Consider the following 18,769-nt stretch of genomic DNA (forward strand, 5'->3'; position numbering starts at 1 on the left):
GCATCCATTGCTCCGTGAGGCTCGTCTCCAACTCCTCGGGCAGATGACCACCCTGCCTCTAGTTTAACCCTTTCATCTTCAAGGCGCTCACGAGTCCAGGGACATCATCCTTGTTGAACATCTCCATTGTTTAAACTCATTGTGCTTATTGATTTAGAACTAACCACTGGACTCAGACATCCCCTGTGAGCTATGCTGAGCTAGTCTACTCTCCCTTAAACTGGCAACCTTTCACATACATGAGAATGCCTGTGACAGGTGATTCAGTCTTTTCCCTGGAATCGTGACAAGGGATTTACTGAGCATATTCTTTGCATGATACGGAGGGACTCAGCGAGTGACCCATGACTGATCACTGAACATCTGGACTGTGTGTGCAGTGCTGCTAGCAGCCCAATGGAGCTTGACACCCCTGAATCCCCGGGGTCCTGCCTAGTGCTCCAACTCTTAGGTGACATTCAGAGAACACACCGCATTGTACCGTGCCCCCCTGCTCTTCTCTGACCACTTCTGTTAACCTGAGGTCAAATGGAAACTTCTGCTTTAGAAATTCAATTATGGGTAGTACAAGTGATAATGGGAAGATTGACTAATGTATTATAATGGTTTTTCTATTTAAATGGGAATGCTAAATGTGCAGATGTTAATAGTGAGTTTCAATACATTTTCTTTATACCTGACGGTCAACTGACTAAAAATAGTATCTGACCAGGGTGGGAACCAGAGTGTGGCTGAGGTACTCAGCTCAGGTGTACAGTTTAGAGGGTGCCGAAATCTCAGCAACTGAGATCCATGTCAGAGTTAATGCAAAGGAATCCGTAAGGAACAATGTCTCATGATTTGAAACGAAGACAGGATTCGTGTGGGGATCTCTATATGGGAGTATTTCCCTAGCAGCTCTCTTACAATGAAAATATGACTCTTTTGAATCTTGCTAAGGGGGAACGTATAGGTTTTAATGATGATTTGAAAAGAGAAGTGGAAAATTTGGGTGGAGGTTGGGCAGCAGAGACAAACAGTTTGGTGGCGTTCAGTCTGGGGGTTGAACCCTTACCTGGACCATTAACAAGAAGTTGGGACATCAGGGATCTTTGAGACGAGCATGATGAGTAAGTCAGAAAGGAGAGACTACTAAAATTTCTGAAAGATAAAGATTTATCCTCTGTGTCTGTGAATGTAATTTCTAGGAAAGGAGAAATTTGGTATTATTAATACAACAACATCAAAAACAGCTTAACCTAAAGGACAGAGTTTGAAACAAAACCTGTGAATAAGAGACAGCAATCAAAGCTTGACTACGATTTCTAGCATGTTCACTGATGGGAACACTTGTAGTTCTTAGGCCATGGCAGTGCTGTAGGAACTGTATTAAAGATAAGCACAGTAAGTTGTGCCACGTACTACACTATGATTCCATTGCTTTAGCACAATTTTTTTTTAAATGTCTCGAGTTGTTGCTCTTTTGTTTGCTTTTTCTTTTAACATAACAATCAATAATCTTGCTCAAATTCTGTCAGGACTCTCAAACTCTTCTTACTAGGCGCTCATTAGATGTATCTCATAGTGTCCATTTATTCCTGGTGACAGCCCTGGGTGACCCTCTGACCTGTTCTCAAGGCCGTGTGCTCTGTCTGTCATCCATCCTGGAATCTCTTTCCTCCCGTTATGTTGGATCCTTGTTTCCTGTAAGTCCTGATTTCTCTTTCATCTGTGTCTTCACTCATCTCGCTGCAATATATACCCTAAAAATGATTGAAACTGTGTGATGAGAAATCCTTGAGACTTTACATGTCGTTTCTCTTTTCCCATTTGATTGACATTTTGATTGAGTATGTACTTTTACCCGGACACAAGTTTCCTTCTGGATTTGGAGGGCATTATTCAAATGACCTCCATCTTCTGCCATTGCTGTTGAGAGGAGCAGATACCACTCTGACACTCGTTAATGGGAAACCTGACTTTTAACTCCTCTCTGGAAAAATTTATTTATTAATGTTTTTAAATAGATTTTTTTCCATAGAATTCCATTCTTGCCTTATACTCTGTATTCTTTTCTATTTCAAGCATGTTAATTTATTAACTGTCATATTTATTGTTTGTGTGTGATTTCAGATCCCAAAACACTAATTCTCTGGTTTGTTGAATTTCTGCAATTTTAACATTTTGGAGATTTTGTGTCTTAAAATTGCTTGCTGTTCTCATGATGTATTAGTGTTCAGCCGTGGTGGTTTTATACATCAGGGTTCTTTGGGCCTTCCCTTGAGAATGGGTTCTTTCAAAGGAATGCCATCCTTAGTTTTGTCCAGTCTCTTAAGTCTTTCAAAGGAACTAGAAGAGTTTTCATTTTCCAAGTGTGGTTATCACACGTGGCTTAGAGTTATCAGTGTGTATTCAAACCTCTATCCGTGGTGCAGGACTCATGCCGTCACTGACTTCTTGGTGCTATTTTGTCTCAAAGCTTGGGATCCTTTCCTCTTGTAGGCGTTACAATCCCAAAGTCCAATCCTTAAGGCTTCTATCTTTATTTAAAACTTGCATGGATCTCTGCAGTATCATCACTTGTTTATTCTCACTCATTCGTTTCGTGGTATCTAGAGCTTACTTCTTCCAAATTCAGCCGTGTATTTTTTTTGGTTCTGTCTCTTTATAGCCATTTCTGTTTTTGGCATTTACATGTGTAGGTAGCCATTCTCATCAAATCATTGTACCGTATTACTTGAGGTTGGACCTGTTCTTCAAAACCATGCTTAAATTTCTTAAATTCCCCAGACGTTTCTGTGCCACGTTAAAACTCTCACTAGAATTCCTCTCAAATGCCCACATATTCATATGGCCAATGCAACCACACATCTGATTACATATTGTTCCCAAGTAATTGCACATAAGCATATATATATTTTACTACAAACGATATAAAATGCTTTTAAAAAGCCTATGTCCTAATCCTAAATTCGATGTGACAATGGGCCAAGTCTCAGAACAGCAGACTTCTTCATTTCTTAGTCAAGGAAGTCTGACAAAACTCTAAAATTCTAAGTTAGCATAAAGCCTTCCATCATATAGCACATTCCAGTATATGAAGTACACTTATCTTCAAAATAAGATTTTGAGCCAGTCTTCATCATTTGACTTTGCATGTCAAGCAAGCACGTCCAGGGAGGTATAGGTCCAAGGTATACAGGTGAAACACAGCAGGGCAGGGCATCAAATATTTCTTCCGCTCAGTACCCCTGCTGCTATCTCATGTTTCTTGTGCTGTTTCCTTGCTTATAGAGTGGGTTTGTTGTAATACTCAAAGGAACCAATGTATGTGCAGTTGCTTTATGAACTACGTAACCGTAAGTACTACGTAACCATGAAGCCTGATGATGTCATAATGCAGCATATCAGCACCCCATTTTGACAGAAACCAAGTCCTTTATAACTTGTTTGTAAGACGTTGTCTTATCTTGGTTAATCACTGTGGTGACATCTTGACCAGGCTAACCGGGAGGATCAAAGCACTCACGAGAGCTGAGTCTAAAATAACTTCTCTCTGTCTTTCTTGTTGATCAGAAAGGACCCCCCAAATAGCATCACCTCTTTGCTTCTTAGTTCTTTTGCTCCCCTGGTCAGGAGCCCGTCATGTCCTATCACTGTTGATCCCTGTGGGATTCTATAGCTCTCTCCCTTCTTGGCTCTCTACTGCCTTTGTTACGATTTTTCTTGTAGCCAGGTCTCTACTGTGACAATGAGTGAGTGAATTGAGGTTATTAGCCAGCTCATTGCAGGCAGAAATATCTCTACTACACTTGGCTGGGATAGCTATATAAGCCCTTTCTTTATCGTTAGAAAAGCAGAAAAACATTTCAAATTGAAGTGCAATTAGAGCCACTACACTTAAAAAGCAAGTGTATTTACATGTAGGCTAATTAAAGAACTCTTTAAAGAATTCAACATTACAGATGGTACACAGAAGAAAAATGTATATTTGGGTATATCTCTCTTTCTCTTCTTCTCTCAATGCAAAATTGTACAATAAACACATCTTCATTTATAGAACTGCTTCGAGTTGTTATGGCAACTGGAATTTGGGGTCAGGCAGAGAATGCATTGCTACTATTCTTCCCTGAGCCTGGAGAAATCGAGTTTTAACATCTGATACGAGCTTTGAACATCATTGAAAAATGGGAAAATTTACTTTTTGTGCCCAGGATTCTGTCTAAATATTCTCTTTTTGAACAAATTTTACTGTGCCTTAATACTTCAGCCTCTTCCTAGTCAAGCTTGCTCTGCAAAAAGGATCCAACATTAAGTAATTTATACTTAAACTGTGTGAGTTGAAGTCAAGTTTGCTATTTCCAGGGAATGTTCTTTACTTACTGCTTACTTAGGTAATCTTAGCGGGATTGGTTCAAACCCTGTTTAATGATCTTGGGAATAATTTCAGGTAGTTTCCAGTCTATAAAATGAGTCTGATAGAACATGGCCCCTTAAAAGACTAGAAAAATAAAAATATATAATGCAACATAATGTGATTTTTAAAATAGTAAGCCACTGTAAGAATACATTCTCATGTTCAATGTTTATCTTTTATTTATCCATTCAGAAAATATGGGTAGTGTGTTCAATATGTGCCGAGGCCCGCTGAGAACACACACTAAAATCAGATTTAGTGTTTGTCCTCAAGGGCTGAAAGTCCAGCCAGAAGAACTTAGTCCTCATCCAAGGACGTCCAAGTCCTGTGACAGTGCACTGAGAAGGGCGCCTCACCCTCTGGTAAAGAAGGGGTGTCTGTTTTCTCTCTCGAAACTCTTGTCGCGGCCTCAACTCTGGTTCTGGCTGCTCTGTGGCTGTGGCACAGACTTCCGTGCTGGGTCGGCTTGCTGCTCACAGAAAGCTTCGCTGCGCAAGCCACAGTGGGTTTCTCCAGCTTTCTGATTCAGTGCCTTTGACATTATATCTTGGAAAATGGGCAGCATCCTGCCTCAGATAAGAGATTCTTATCTCCTCCTGTCATAGGACAAACTGTGCTTAAAATCAAACTGAACTTTTATGTAGGTAATGGTGAAATGATTTTTGCTGCGGGAATGACCTCTTGCAGAAGCGGTGTGTGTTCTATAGGATGGAGTACATACAGTAAACCAGCCACTGGCATATGGAACACTGTCCCCCTAACGAATGGGTGGGTGGGTGGGGACCCAAGGGCCCAGGATACCTTTAGCATTCCCTTTCCACACTTTCGGTGATCACCTGAAATCTGCTCTTCTTCCCCCAGCCTTCGGCTCTGCTGGCTTAGAAATCCTCGTTCCTAGTGGGTCAGGGTCCACCAGTGGGCCTAGCAAGGGTTCCCCTAAATTTGGAGCTGTCCACTAGTGTCCGGTCATTTCAGGTTCCTCACACAAGTGATCAAGTGCTACACTGAAATGGGTGGCCTAAAATATTCGCCAGGAGGCGCTGCTGCGCAGTGAGGACGTAGGAGGCTGTGTCTGCAGCCCCAGGGCATTCATTGTTGACGATGGAAATGAGAGACTGTAAGCAAGAGCCAGGCAACCAGGTATTAGACCCCTCGGGAATGGGTCACCCATCAGGCAAGTGACTCAGAGAAACTAACGTTCTGGGGAAAGGTGAAGGAAATAATAAAGTGCGTTGTAAGAGGAAGGTAATTTTAATTACAGCCTTCATCAGTGGAGCCCACAGCTTGTTTCACTAACCGGCTTTTACGAAGTTATTTTTATAGGTTTGTAGCTGTCACCACCTTGATGCCTCAGGGACATACTAGACTTAAAGTAGGGCACACATGAGCAAAACGAGGTTGCACTGTATTAAATATCTCTTAGGCACCACCTCACGTCCTCACTGTGGCCTCACGGTCATTCCACCCGTGGCTACAGCGATGGTTCTGCACAGGCTTGAGACCACACTGCACCTGCCCGGTGAAGCCTCAAGCCCAGACTTCACCTCTGTGCTTCCTCCCTGGGTCCACTCTGCCACGAGGCACTGGGCGTCGCTGCTGATACCCTGGGCCTGCAGGCACCCAGAGCCAGAACGTGCAGAGACGTTAATGGTCCCAGCAGCAAGCCGCCCCAGTGGGTCACAGGAGACAATAGATGTGTGTCCGTCCCTGTGATTTTCTGGGCAGACAACTTGAGGAAGAATCCCATGTGCTCCTCAGAAGGTATCACCCAGACCAGCCTTTAAGACAGCAGCACTGGCCGTCTCATTAGCAGGTTCTTAAGTTGTCCTGTTCGTGTTGTCTTAGTCCGTGGACTTCTATCCTGGGAAGCACCTCCCCAATAAACTGCCTGCAGGGAAGTCCTGGCCATAGGCTCCGCCTCAGGGAAGCCAAGACCCAAAGTGTCACAGAACAGAGCCAGCCAATCACTCCTGAAAAACGGAGAAGAAGTCTCCACGGTTTTGAGCATAAATGAGGTTTGGATGAGGCAGTTGGGACAGCACGTTTATAAGCAGACGTAGGAAGGAAGGCGCGTGTCCACTGTTTAATAGACTCACCACAAATGGAGAAGCTCAGGCCACACAGTTTAGAGAGCCCATCGCTCAGGTGTGTTGAAGGACAGAATCACTACAGTTGTTCTCGATGGCTGCATTAGATTCGTTTTTCGTTACTCCAGAGGCGTTGTCCCCAGGGGTTGGGTCAGCAGACTTTGGATGGTGTCACCAAATTGAATTTGTGTAGGCAGGTAATAGGAATGGTTGTTTTTGTCTAGGAAGCGATCTAATAAACTGAAGGCCTCACGTCATTCTAACGTGGGCATCGGTAATTCGCCTCAAGCCGGCGATTGCCCCACGAGGAAGCAGGCAGATATTTCAGATGTGCAAAGTTGTTTTCTTACATCGTTTTTCATTTAAAAACTATGATATGGAAATTTAAGGATATTTACAGGTTGGCATATGATTACCTATCCCTTTTTAAAGAAGTAATTATGACAAAAAGAAAATACAAACCATAACATGCCGTGTGCAAAATGTGGCCCCGAATTTGTATCTTCTTGCTTAGCTAACACTGTCTTTATAGTTCACATTTCCCACGGTTGCCTGCACTTGAGTTTCCTGAGCTTCCTTCTGCTCGTGGGTGTGGAATCAGCATGAACATGGAATTAGGAGACTTGGAACCGAGCCCCAGCTCCCCCTGTGTTTGTGTGAGAGCACATTTCATACCTGAGTCCCACTTTGCTCTTTTACGCTGGAGCCCAACAATAGCGTCTGTACTGTTCTGTTGTGAGTTAAACAAAATAATAAACCTTACGGTCATTTGCTTAACATAAAGTTAGAGATAAATAAGAGGCATGACTTTTGTAATTCCATGGATCTACATACAGGCGAAAATGGAAAGGTATCTTTCTTTCAATCCTGAGTTCAAATCCTAACAATAAAGTAAGTACAAATGAAAAAATACAAATAAGGAAGTACATATAATACAAAATGAAAGTAATGTAAATTAAGCTTCACATTCATAGAATGATTTAAGTATCTTACATAGCGTCCCTGGTACAGCTCTTTGTACAGTAATGTTAACTATTATTATTATTCACATTCAAATAGTTCCTAGTTGTTGCTCTTATTTCAAATAATTACCCCCATGATTTATTAATTTGACCACCTATTTTATTTAGTTATTTAACAAACTTTATTGAGACCTGTCATATAAATGTGTATCCATTGTGAATTTATACAAATAATCACAGTTATCTTTCCTCTCTCCTGCCCCCTTCTCTCCATGTCACGCCACTTTTAGTCACTAGTTCTGAAGAGAAATACTGGTTACAATTTTTTCGATGTGTGAATGTTGGAGAGAAAATGCCTTTATTTCTTATAAGTGCGATATAATGATGAAAACTCTCAGATTCCATAAGTTTACATCAGATGGCACAGGCGTCTCAGGAGAGACAACTGAGAAACCCTGCATTGCCCACTTTCTTATTCAGACCCTTCCGAGGGGTAACAAAGAGTTCAGGGGAGTCTGCAGTCTGTGAAGTTGCCAAGGAGAGTAATTCACTACCAAAGCCTGACCTGTCCATCTGGGGCATTTCTTCAGCTTTAATATGTAGTTAGCGTCTTCTTTCCGTACCGTGCTATGAATCAAGGTACGTCAGTCATTATACCCTACTAACTTTAAGTTTATTTTGTCCTCCCTATGTTGTTGTTGTTTTGCCTTTTTAATTTCCTTCTGTTTAAACATGGGGCAATTCTAATAAATGTATTCATGGCACAATTTAATGTGGTGAAAATAAGTATATGGTTCTACGTTGCAAGCTTCTAAAATTAACATCATGCTGAGCTACTTAACTGTTTGCTTAGTTGATAATAAAAGGTAATGGAAACATTTTCTTGGGAATTATTCCAAATTTCAACTTCACTCATTTATTATAATGATATATTGGTATTTTTAATGCTATCAATGATCGAGATGAACATATGATCACTTTATCTGCAAGATCTGATGACTCAGTTTCGCTCATCCTCCCTGCGACAGTCTATGCTTTTGTTCCTATTGTTACTTGGCCTGGAATTCCCGTCTCTCATATTCAGTCATTCAGCATCAGCAGCCACCAAATCTTTCGGGCCCCACCAAGTCCTAGCATGGTGCTCAGCCCTGGAGAATCAAAGATGAGGAAGGAGCTTCCTTGCCATAGGATAGCCTAACGGATGAAACAAATGTAGACATGTGTATCCCTGTCCTCACTTCAGAAATAACTATGTAAGTGATAATGTCACAGTGCCAAACGTTGGTGGAGATGACTGACGTTAAACTTGCAAAAGCGTGTCGCTGTTGCCTATTGGAGGAGGCCGTTGAGTTCATTAAGTGAATGGCAGAATTCTGAGAGTTCAGACAGAAAAGGAACACTATGACCCATTAAGGATTTAAATACCCCACCTTTGGAGATCCTTTAGCTTTAGGAATCTCCATATTTTTCCAGAAGTCAGCGGTAGCTGAAACAGTAGAAGCTGTGCTTTGCTGATCAGCATGATTCCGAAAGCAGTGGGAGCTATTGAAAATAGTAACCGTTGGAATTAAATGATCAAGGTGCACCTTAACAACAGCACTCTCCCAAGAGTGTGGGGGGTGAATTCAAGAATGGTGAGAACTGAGAGGAGGAGGAAAGTTGTGGGGTATTGCATTCATCCAGATAAATTATGAGTATTCTGAGGTAAAACCTTGGTAATAGAAGTGGTTCTGAGGTGGGTAGGAGTTACATTAAATAGAAAAAAAAAATAATATGATTTACTGACTGGTTATAATTGGGGTTTAATAAAAGGAGAAGTCCAATGCAACACCCATATTTCTGGTCATGTTAAGGGGATGCTAGCAATAAAAAGAGATAGCAAGAAAATAGTGTGAGTAGGGGGGCCGTAAAACGAGTTGGATTTTGCACACGCTCAGACAGAAGCGTCTGAGAGGCACCGTGGTGGGGAATCTAGTTAACTGAGCTGGATCTCACCAAGTATCTAGTTTAGAATGCCGTTCCAAGAATGTGGGGTGCACTTGTGAGCCCTCTATGAACCAAGGGCATTTCCTGAGAAGTAAAAAAAGGTGGGTCAAGGAAGAGAGGATAGACAGGAAGTCAGTTAGCCGCAGTGGGAAACGAAAGAACTAGAAACTCTGTACTGCCTCCCAAATCTTTTCCATGAAAAGCAAAGTCTTTTCTCAGCAGCCTACAATAATTACATGCTAATGAAAGCAATACTGTTTTTCATTTTAACCTTGAATTGTAGTTGCTTATGCGTGTCTTATCTGCTTGGCCAGTCTGTAACCTACAAGGCAGGGTAAAGATCCTGCCTTGAGGGTAAGAACCCATGACTAGTTTCCCTTTTGGATTTTTAGTGTTTCACACATTTTTCTAATAATTGTCACTGCTCGCTGAATGTATTACAGATTCACAAATAATTGAGCAGATTATTCACATATGATAAAAAAGGAAATAAACTCAAAAGAAGAGAAAAAGGGCGAAGGGGAACTTCGCGATGGGAGGTGACTGAGCAGCCACGCTGTAGTTGACAGTCCAGTATTGTACAATTGACATTTGCTGAGAGAGCACAACCTAAAGGTTCTCACCCAGGGAAACAAAAGAAGAAGTAAATGTGTGAGGGAATGGATATGTTAATTAATGCAATAGGGGAATCCTTTAACAATGTATACATATACCATGTATACATATATTTTAAATACCTTACAATTTTATGTGTCAGTGATACCTCAGTAAAGCTGCGGGGGGCAGGGGGGGAGCAAGAAAAAACAACAGTAATACTGGGGCAGATATTTGTATTTCCACAAGCAGGGAAGGCTGGAGGGCATTCCAGGGACTGGGGACCGTGGTGCTGAAGGAAATAGAGACAGATTAAATGCACACAATCTCTCTCAAGAAGCTTCATATTTACTTGTAAGAATTAGGAAACGTCAGAGAGGAAAAGAAAGCTTACTCTGTTGAATAATCTGTTGTAAGGCGTGTTGTATTTGTTCAGAGAACCCCAAGGGGAAAATGGGAAAAAATTGACCATATCTCTTATGAGTAAACGTGTGTGTGTGTGTGTGTGTGTTTGTGTGTGTGTGAGAGAGAGAGAGAGAGAATGAATATAAACTCTGGATTGTGCAAAGGACTTTCACATGCAGTATGATTTTTTTTTTTATCTGCACAACCCTCTATGAAATCTTCTTGTCCTCATTTGAGGGATAAACACAGGGATGTCCAGAGAGGAAGTCTTTGTCCAAAGTCAGACTTCTAATAAATTTATGACCAGCGTAAAAATCCTAGATATTGAACGCGTAACCCCACCCTCTGAATAGTGTTTTCTACCACAATGGTTTACTCACAAACATACTGGCTCCGGAGCCTCTCCCTTCAAGTTACCTGCTCAAAACCTCTTTGCCTGACTGTCTCCTGGTAATTAGCAGTGGAGAGTGTCACTGAAAAGACATGGTGCGTCCAGGGAGCTGGCTGATCACAACAGCGTGGCTAATGACCGAAGCCAGCCACATACAGCTCTGGGCCTCTGTTGGGTTGCCCTGGAGGTGCAAGGAGCGGGCTGTTGCAATTAAGGGTGCACACTTACTAAAGCCAGAGCTATCTCAGAGAAGCACTGGGGGCTGTACAGAATCTGTATGGAAGAGCTCTCCTGTGTGTCACACTTGCCGCCTCCATACCTCTGTCTTGGTGGAAAGGCCATTTTGCAGAAATCTAGTGTTCCTTTCTTGTCAGTTGAACTGCTGTAAAGCTCTAGCCATCTATCACAACCCAGATGTTTCCCCATTGTTCTGAGGACCATCAACACGTAGAACAAGAGAGCACTTTATTTACAGTGACCACATCTAATTCTCTTCATTTACTGGTAGAAAAACTGAGGTCAAAACCTATTTTCTGAGTTATGTAAATCACACATGTTGTTAATGAAGAATCCACAGCTGTATGCATCAAATGTGTATCCCTGGGCCAATACAAATATTTTTCTTGTGTAGTGACAAGTTTAAAACAACTTTCAAGGGTGATCTAAAGAAATTCCCTTCTGATTATAACATGTCCTCTCAAGATAAAGAAAATTCTGAAAGATGGCCATAGACACCATTTGAATTCAATTTAATCTATTTTATTGAATATCTACCATGTGTCAAACATTTTTTCTCATGACTGGAGATTCATAGATGAAATTTAATGACCAGTGATTAAAAAGCCCCACCAAAAACTGAGGGCTGATACAAGGAATGGCACAGTTAGACAAACATATAGTTTTTATGAAATTCCAGAGACCTACAGGATGATAAATCAAACACATTAACATTGAAACTTACACTTGGTTAACACATTTTTTATAAAAATATTTCTATTACATAAGATACTGAAAATTTTTATATTCCACCATGATTTGACACATGTGGGCATCAAAACATAAGTCTACTTTAAAATAGTGTGCTATAACACCCAAATACTGTGTTTTAGTCCATCTTATTATTGTTTTTAAATTTGAACCACTTACACAAAAATTACCTGGTGAACATTTTATGTTCCAACAATTGGTCTGAGCAAATGATGCCGTTCAGTATTTCAGTATAAAAAGTGATTATGGATGGACAGTCAGCATTCTATTTGAGTATGGAGAGAGGAAGTAAGTGTTCTTTATCCATATTTCATTTTATGTCCTGGGCTATAGATCTCTTAGGACCCCAAAACACACTATTGGAGGGAAATGTTGGTTGAATCAATTTCCTGTTTAAGAAAAAGTATGAATGCTTAAGATCAAAGCATTGACCACTGAAAAGTATAAATGCTGAAATCTGTGTTTAGAAAAAGAAAGGTACTTTTGAAACTTTTATTTAGGGTCAGAAGAACATTTTTTTCAATAGAATAGAAATTTTCATTTTGTAGAAGAGTTTTATTGTTAATTCCTTAGAGTCCTTTTTTTCAAGTGCAGTAAATGAAAAAATACTCATTTGTATTGGTCTAGGAATTTTTAACTTTCCAAACCTCTTTGCAATGCATTTTTTTTGGTTCAATAGCTTCTGACATATGGTAATTAAAACTTAGTTTTCTAAAAAGATGCATGTAAGCCTCTATTTTCTATATTCTTCTTTTGGAATTCTTCTTTTGGCACCCATTAACTGAGTTTTCCATACTCAGTTCACAATACTGAGTACTGAGTATGGAAAACTCCATATATATATTATTACCTTCTTCTTATCCATTCCTTGATATTCCTCATCTGACTAATTTATTAAGGATACGGACTTCAGGACATATCTCCTTGTCATTAAGGATGGCATGAAGGCAATGCTTTATGATGCATCCACATTTTTCTTCCTTTTTATCTTACCCTGTAAAGCTTAGTTAAACTTTGATTAGGGGAATTTTTATTGGTTTTGTATATGCAGGGTCCAAATGTCTATTTTTTTCTCTTATTCTCACTTTTATCCCATTTGTGAAAAAAAACAATATGCCTTTTTTGTTCAGCGTTTCCTAGAATATTAAAAAAACAACAGAAACATGTTCTATTTTTCTCAATCTAAGAGATAATTTGAGACAAGCTGAAAATAAATAAGAATCTTTATCAACTTCTATTTATTTCTGGATACTCCCAAGTTAACAAGATTTGTTTTTTCCCTTTGGATCCAGATTTCTAGATAAGCATAAGGATTTTTACTCATTTGGTATCATCATTGAAAATTCTATTTAGGAACATTAACAGGATACTTTTTGTTCTTTCTTGGCTGTTTTTTTGTTTTGTTTTGTTTTTTGTCCATTACAAGTGTATTATTTCAGCTACACAGAGGGTCAATTCGAATTATTTCAAAATTCTTAATTAAATTCATATAACATTTTAGTTGTAAGTGATGAGAGGAATAAAGTCCTACCTAGATCAAGAAAAAAAATAGCTCATGAAGTAATGTAATATTTGTATTCATTTGCAAGCAAGTACCTCTCTCTCTCTCTCTCAAGCCCTACAAACAATTTCATTCATTGGTAGACTCGATATTCTTTCAGTAAATATTTATTGCATATTTACAGAAGGCAAATACTCTGATAGACAGTATGGGATTCAAGAATTTATGGTGGGGAGATTGTAATCTTAACTGTGTCTCTACCTGCTTGGGTAATTTGTTTGTTGGTTCATAGATACTTGGTAATTAAAAGTGAATTTAATGGAATTTAGACAAGTAGCTGAGATAGATAGATAGATAGATAGATAGATAGATAGATAGATAGATAGATAGATAGATAGATAGATGAGATATAGAGAGATATAATTAGTATAGTATATAATTGTGTTATTTATAATATACACATATATTATACATATACAGTTTTAATATGTTAATCATAAATCTCATTAAAAAGTTTACATTTTAAAAATCTGAATGCTAACAGATTATTTCATTCAATTCTTGTAGTCACCCAGAGGAGTTAGGCATTCCTCCTCTCCTGCAAAAATTTCAAGAAACTGACCATTCAAAGATGGAAGATAATTATTGAGGAATTAGTAAATCATGCAGTCTGGTCTAAATTCCAGATGCCCAAATTCCAAAGGCAGAGCTTTGTCCCTACTACATTTCTGGTTCAGTGCCACAAAAGCAGTGTGCTCGGACTCAGTGGGCCTCCATAGGATGCAGTATAAGCTGTGAGAAACTGCGTTGGACATTTAGTTTATATAGTTAAAACTTCTCCAATGGCCAGATGGAGTGAAAGCCGCCAGAGGTGTCTGACTTGGGAATGGAAAGAAGTGTGAACAGCGGGAATGCCAGGGTTTACATATGGCCCCTTCTGGGGTGGGTACACAGACTCCGGGTGGGTGGTGATCCATCAGGCATTCAGCTGAACAGAAAGGGAACGTACTGAGGCATTTATTCCTTTTGAGTTCTTACTGTGTGTTACTCCCACTATGACATATAATTCTGCTTTTGTATTTGTTATGGATTTCCGATATGGCCAAATCTATTTCCTTTGCTTCCTTTGTCATATTAGCAATTCCTTGCTCTTCATTTCTGATTTTCTCTTTTCTCTCCCAGTCTTTTCTCTTCTTAACAACTTCTTGATGTGTTTGCATCAATCCGAAGCATTGGAGTGGAAAAAAGTGAGATTATTGAATGGGAAGGGAATAAGCCACCAACCATGGCTCCTGCTTCCTCCTTTGTGATATTGAAAACCAACCAGCACATCTCATGGCATTTACATAATTGATTTCGTATTTGTTTTGGGAGGAAGCTGCGTATACACATGAATTAAAAGCATAAATGTGGTTGACCCTCATGGGAATCATATATTGTGTTGCTGTTAAGGGGCGATGGTGCCATATAGTTATATAGATACGATGACGCTTGACCCAAATATGAAAGTTTTGGGCACAAATGTAATTAACAGTAAATTCATTAATCACAAAATGCTATAAAATAGTAAAATGCTGTTTCTGGTCGAGACGTGCTTTTACTCAGCCTCCTTTTGAGCAACATACAGTGGATTGCTTCTACAAGGAAGGCAAAAGAACTGCCACGTATAGAAATGTTTAGGAAGTCCCCCCAGGTGCCTTTTGCCTGAGAAGCCACTGAGATTTAGAGGAAGAGAGATCTTCTATATGCTAAGACTTAACCAAGTAGGATGGGTTTTAGGTAAAATGGTAGTTTTTTTTTTTTCCTGTCCTGCACCTTATAGACTTTTGCCACAAATAGGAATGAGAAGAGTGCAAACAAATGATAATAACAATATCAATAGAAATAATAAATATGTGATAGATATTTGCAGAAAGTGTAAAAATTAATACAGAAAACGTATGTACATTCTGGTTAAATATAAACACTATAATAAAAATGAGCAAGGGCCTGAGCGCGCACACGCACACAGACACACACATATATGAACACACACACGTCCACAGCCTAAGTGTTTGGATGATAGGTAATTTGTGTTTCCCACATTCTGCTTTTCTAAAATAAATATACATTGATTTCATCAATTTGAAAACCAAAGAGTGAGAAACTGAATGGTTTTATGAGCCATAGGACGGAAAATATTGCAAGTTGGACAGGGATCTCCATTTTCCCTGCCTTTTCCTTGGCAGTCAAACTGGATCAAACAAACACTAGAAAACAGGCAACCGTGGTCACCCCAGGACGTACAGAGGTCTGCTACGCCACCTGGTCTAGTGGGGACGCAGGAATGAGAAATGACCCTGTAGTAGGCAATGGGGGGCAGAGGAGGGGCAAAGACAGGGTTTTGTATCTCCAGCTTGTACCTGGCACCTGGCCAGCACACAGTAAATGTTCAGGGTACAATGAGTGACTGTCCCTTTCCTCCCCTTACCTGTATCCCACTTTATGAACTGCTTTGTATAATTGCAGATGTTTTGGGCTGTGACAAAATTCTTGAAATTCTCTAATCAGAAGTAGATGGGAACATAAATTTTTTTGGAATTAGAGTTTTGGATTTCTCCGGCTAGATACCTAGGAGTGGAATTGCTGGATCATAAGGTGGTTTCATTTTCAGATTTTTGAGATTCCTCCATCCTGTTTTCCACAGTGGCTGCACCAATCTGCAATCCCACCAACAGTGCATGAGGGTTCCCTTTTCTCCACAGCCTCGCCAGCACTTGTTGTTTGTTAATTTATTGATGATAGCCATTTTGACTGGGGTGAGGTGGAAGCGGAGTACAGCATTAGGAATAGAGACAGTGGAAATGTAATGGCTGTGTGCGACGTCAGAGGGGTAGTGGATGTGGGGCAGGGGGGTTGTCCCTGTGTGAGGGATATAAATGATAAATGTCTAAGTATTACATTGTTTTGTGCACCAGGAACTAATAAAAAAATGTTTTAAAAAAAAGTAGGTGGGATAGGTAAGGAGGCAGGAATGGAAGCTGACGTTTGTGCACTGAGTCCTCCTTCCAGGATCGATGCTCGTACCTTTCAGAGGCATCGCCTCATTGAACCATCACAGGGCATCACCACCACAGTTTACAGATTAGGAAAGACGGGCTCCGAGGGATAGTATGTGGCCCAAGATGACACAACTATCGCTGCGATTGTGCATTCTCAGCTTATTTTTCCTAAAATCCATGTGACCTCACCTGGATTTCACCGCCTTTTTGCCTCCCCTTATTATGCTAGAGAAATAGGCATCCCTAACTTTTCTATTAGCTCTTATGTATCCTGGTGTAAACTGGATAAATAGAGGCTATACACAAGATGGATGTCCCCTGCTTACTAACATAATGCCTGCATATAATAAAAATCTTAAACTCCACTCCGCCCACAGTTACTGTTCTTCATATTTCAAATGATTCTCCTCAGTGCCGAGGAGCTAGACTCATTCTACTGAATGTGGTCGGAGAGCCGCATTCAGAGTGACAAACGCTGATGGATCTGCACTTTATCCGGATTTCTTGGGATGTTTAGTCACATAAAATTTAAGGTGGCTATTGATTATTTTAACTAATTTGTGTCAACTTACACAGATAGCTGGCACTTGTGTATAAAGTTGTGATTTGGGCTAAGAATAATAGTTATAATTATAGCTAACTTTTATTGGCTACTTACCGTATGCCAGACCCCATGTTAACAATTGTACATGCTTTATATAATATAATCTCTGAAAAAGTCCTATTACCTCATGTTAGACAGAAGATGAGTCTTTAGAAAGGTTGCACCTATTGTAAGTGTCAGAGCTGAATTTTAGGCCTGTAACTGTCTCACTCTAGAGAGCAAACTTCTAAGTAGTATGTTTAATTGCATGTCCTAAAGATTTCTACAAGCTGGCTGTAAAGAAAGACAAGTCATGTCTAAAGCTATATTTCACTGAAGGTTCTCAAAAGCGCTAATTTAGAGTCACACACGGCTGCGGTATCAGTCCAAAATGAGAGATGAACTGTGCCTGATACCGAGGGCGATTTTCATTGAGGAGGTGATTTTCGACTTGGCTGGTGCAAGAGAGGGCACCTCAGACCCCACATGTCTTGTGAGCAAAGGGATGAAGATAGATTTATCTAAGCTGTGCTTGTTAACTCATCACCTAAACGATCTCTTCTAAAAGATGTAAGTAGAGTCTGTAGTGGATAGACCTGAGACAAGCGGTAAGAAATTAAACAAGAATGAAATAATGTCTGGACTTCTAAGAGCTGAGAATTTCTATCCAGAGCACAGCGTGAGTTTCTCCAAAAATAGGCAGATACAGAAGGCCGATACTCAACACTCTTTAGGGAAGCATTCTGCAGGCTGGGACATTTTATTATATACACTGGATAACTGAATGTGAAAAAGCGGATTATGCTGGGCCTTACGTGGAAACTCGGGCATGCCGAGTGTGCTTTGCTTTAGCAATGCCTGGATGGGTCATGGCTTTCCCAGCTGATGACAATTTTAGCACATTAATCCATTCAAGAATCTGGATTCTCCACCCTGGGCTTGATTGCTGATCACAGACATTATACAATGGGCACTGCTTACCACAGAGGTGAACATGTTCCGTGCCCACTGGGATCAAAGCACACTTTTAGAATAATAGCCTAGCGCGTCTCAGACGTCCCAAGCCATATTGAAAAAGTACCAGAGCTCTTGGCTTTATTCCCATGCTGTCAGCCGCAGTCCCAAAGCACAGCTGCTCATACGAGCTTCTTGATCAAAAACCTCCAGGGACTCAGCACTGACTACAGAATAAAATGTCCAAAAATCTCAGGGATGTAGACATCTGGCTCTTAAGCGCTCTGCATTCCAACCACTTCTTATCGTCCCCTCAGGTGCCACACAAGTCGTCTGAGCCCCACTGCACCACACCACCTCTCCTACTCTCTTTCTCTCACAAGCACACACAGCACACATCTTCCTTTATTTTCATTATGGAATGTTTGAAACAGATACCAAAGTAGACAAAATTTTTTAAAAAATTCTTTTAGTAGCCATCACTCAACTTCACCAATTACCATTGAAGGGCCGGTCCTATTTGATCTATATCCATACCTATTTCCCTTGCTCATGCTTTATTTTAGATCAAATCCTAGATATTGTATTATCCACCCATAAAAATTTTAGTGTGTCTCTCTGTAAGATAAGGACTCTTTCTTATAAGACATAATTACAGTGCCATTGTGGCACCTCAAAAACAATGAATAATCATCTTTTAATATTATAAATTCAGGCAGTATTCACATTTTTAATAAATGGCATATACATGCATATATATGCATATATACATGTGTATGTGTCTCTATACATATCTATAGCTAAATGGATATATCTGTACCTTTATTGTGTATATGTCCATATCTGTACCCCTATACATACATCTTTTGATCTACGAGTATA

This window comes from Rhinolophus ferrumequinum, chromosome 14, assembly GCF_004115265.2.
Source record: "Rhinolophus ferrumequinum isolate MPI-CBG mRhiFer1 chromosome 14, mRhiFer1_v1.p, whole genome shotgun sequence".
In the NCBI taxonomy this organism is placed as follows: Eukaryota; Metazoa; Chordata; class Mammalia; order Chiroptera; family Rhinolophidae; genus Rhinolophus; species Rhinolophus ferrumequinum.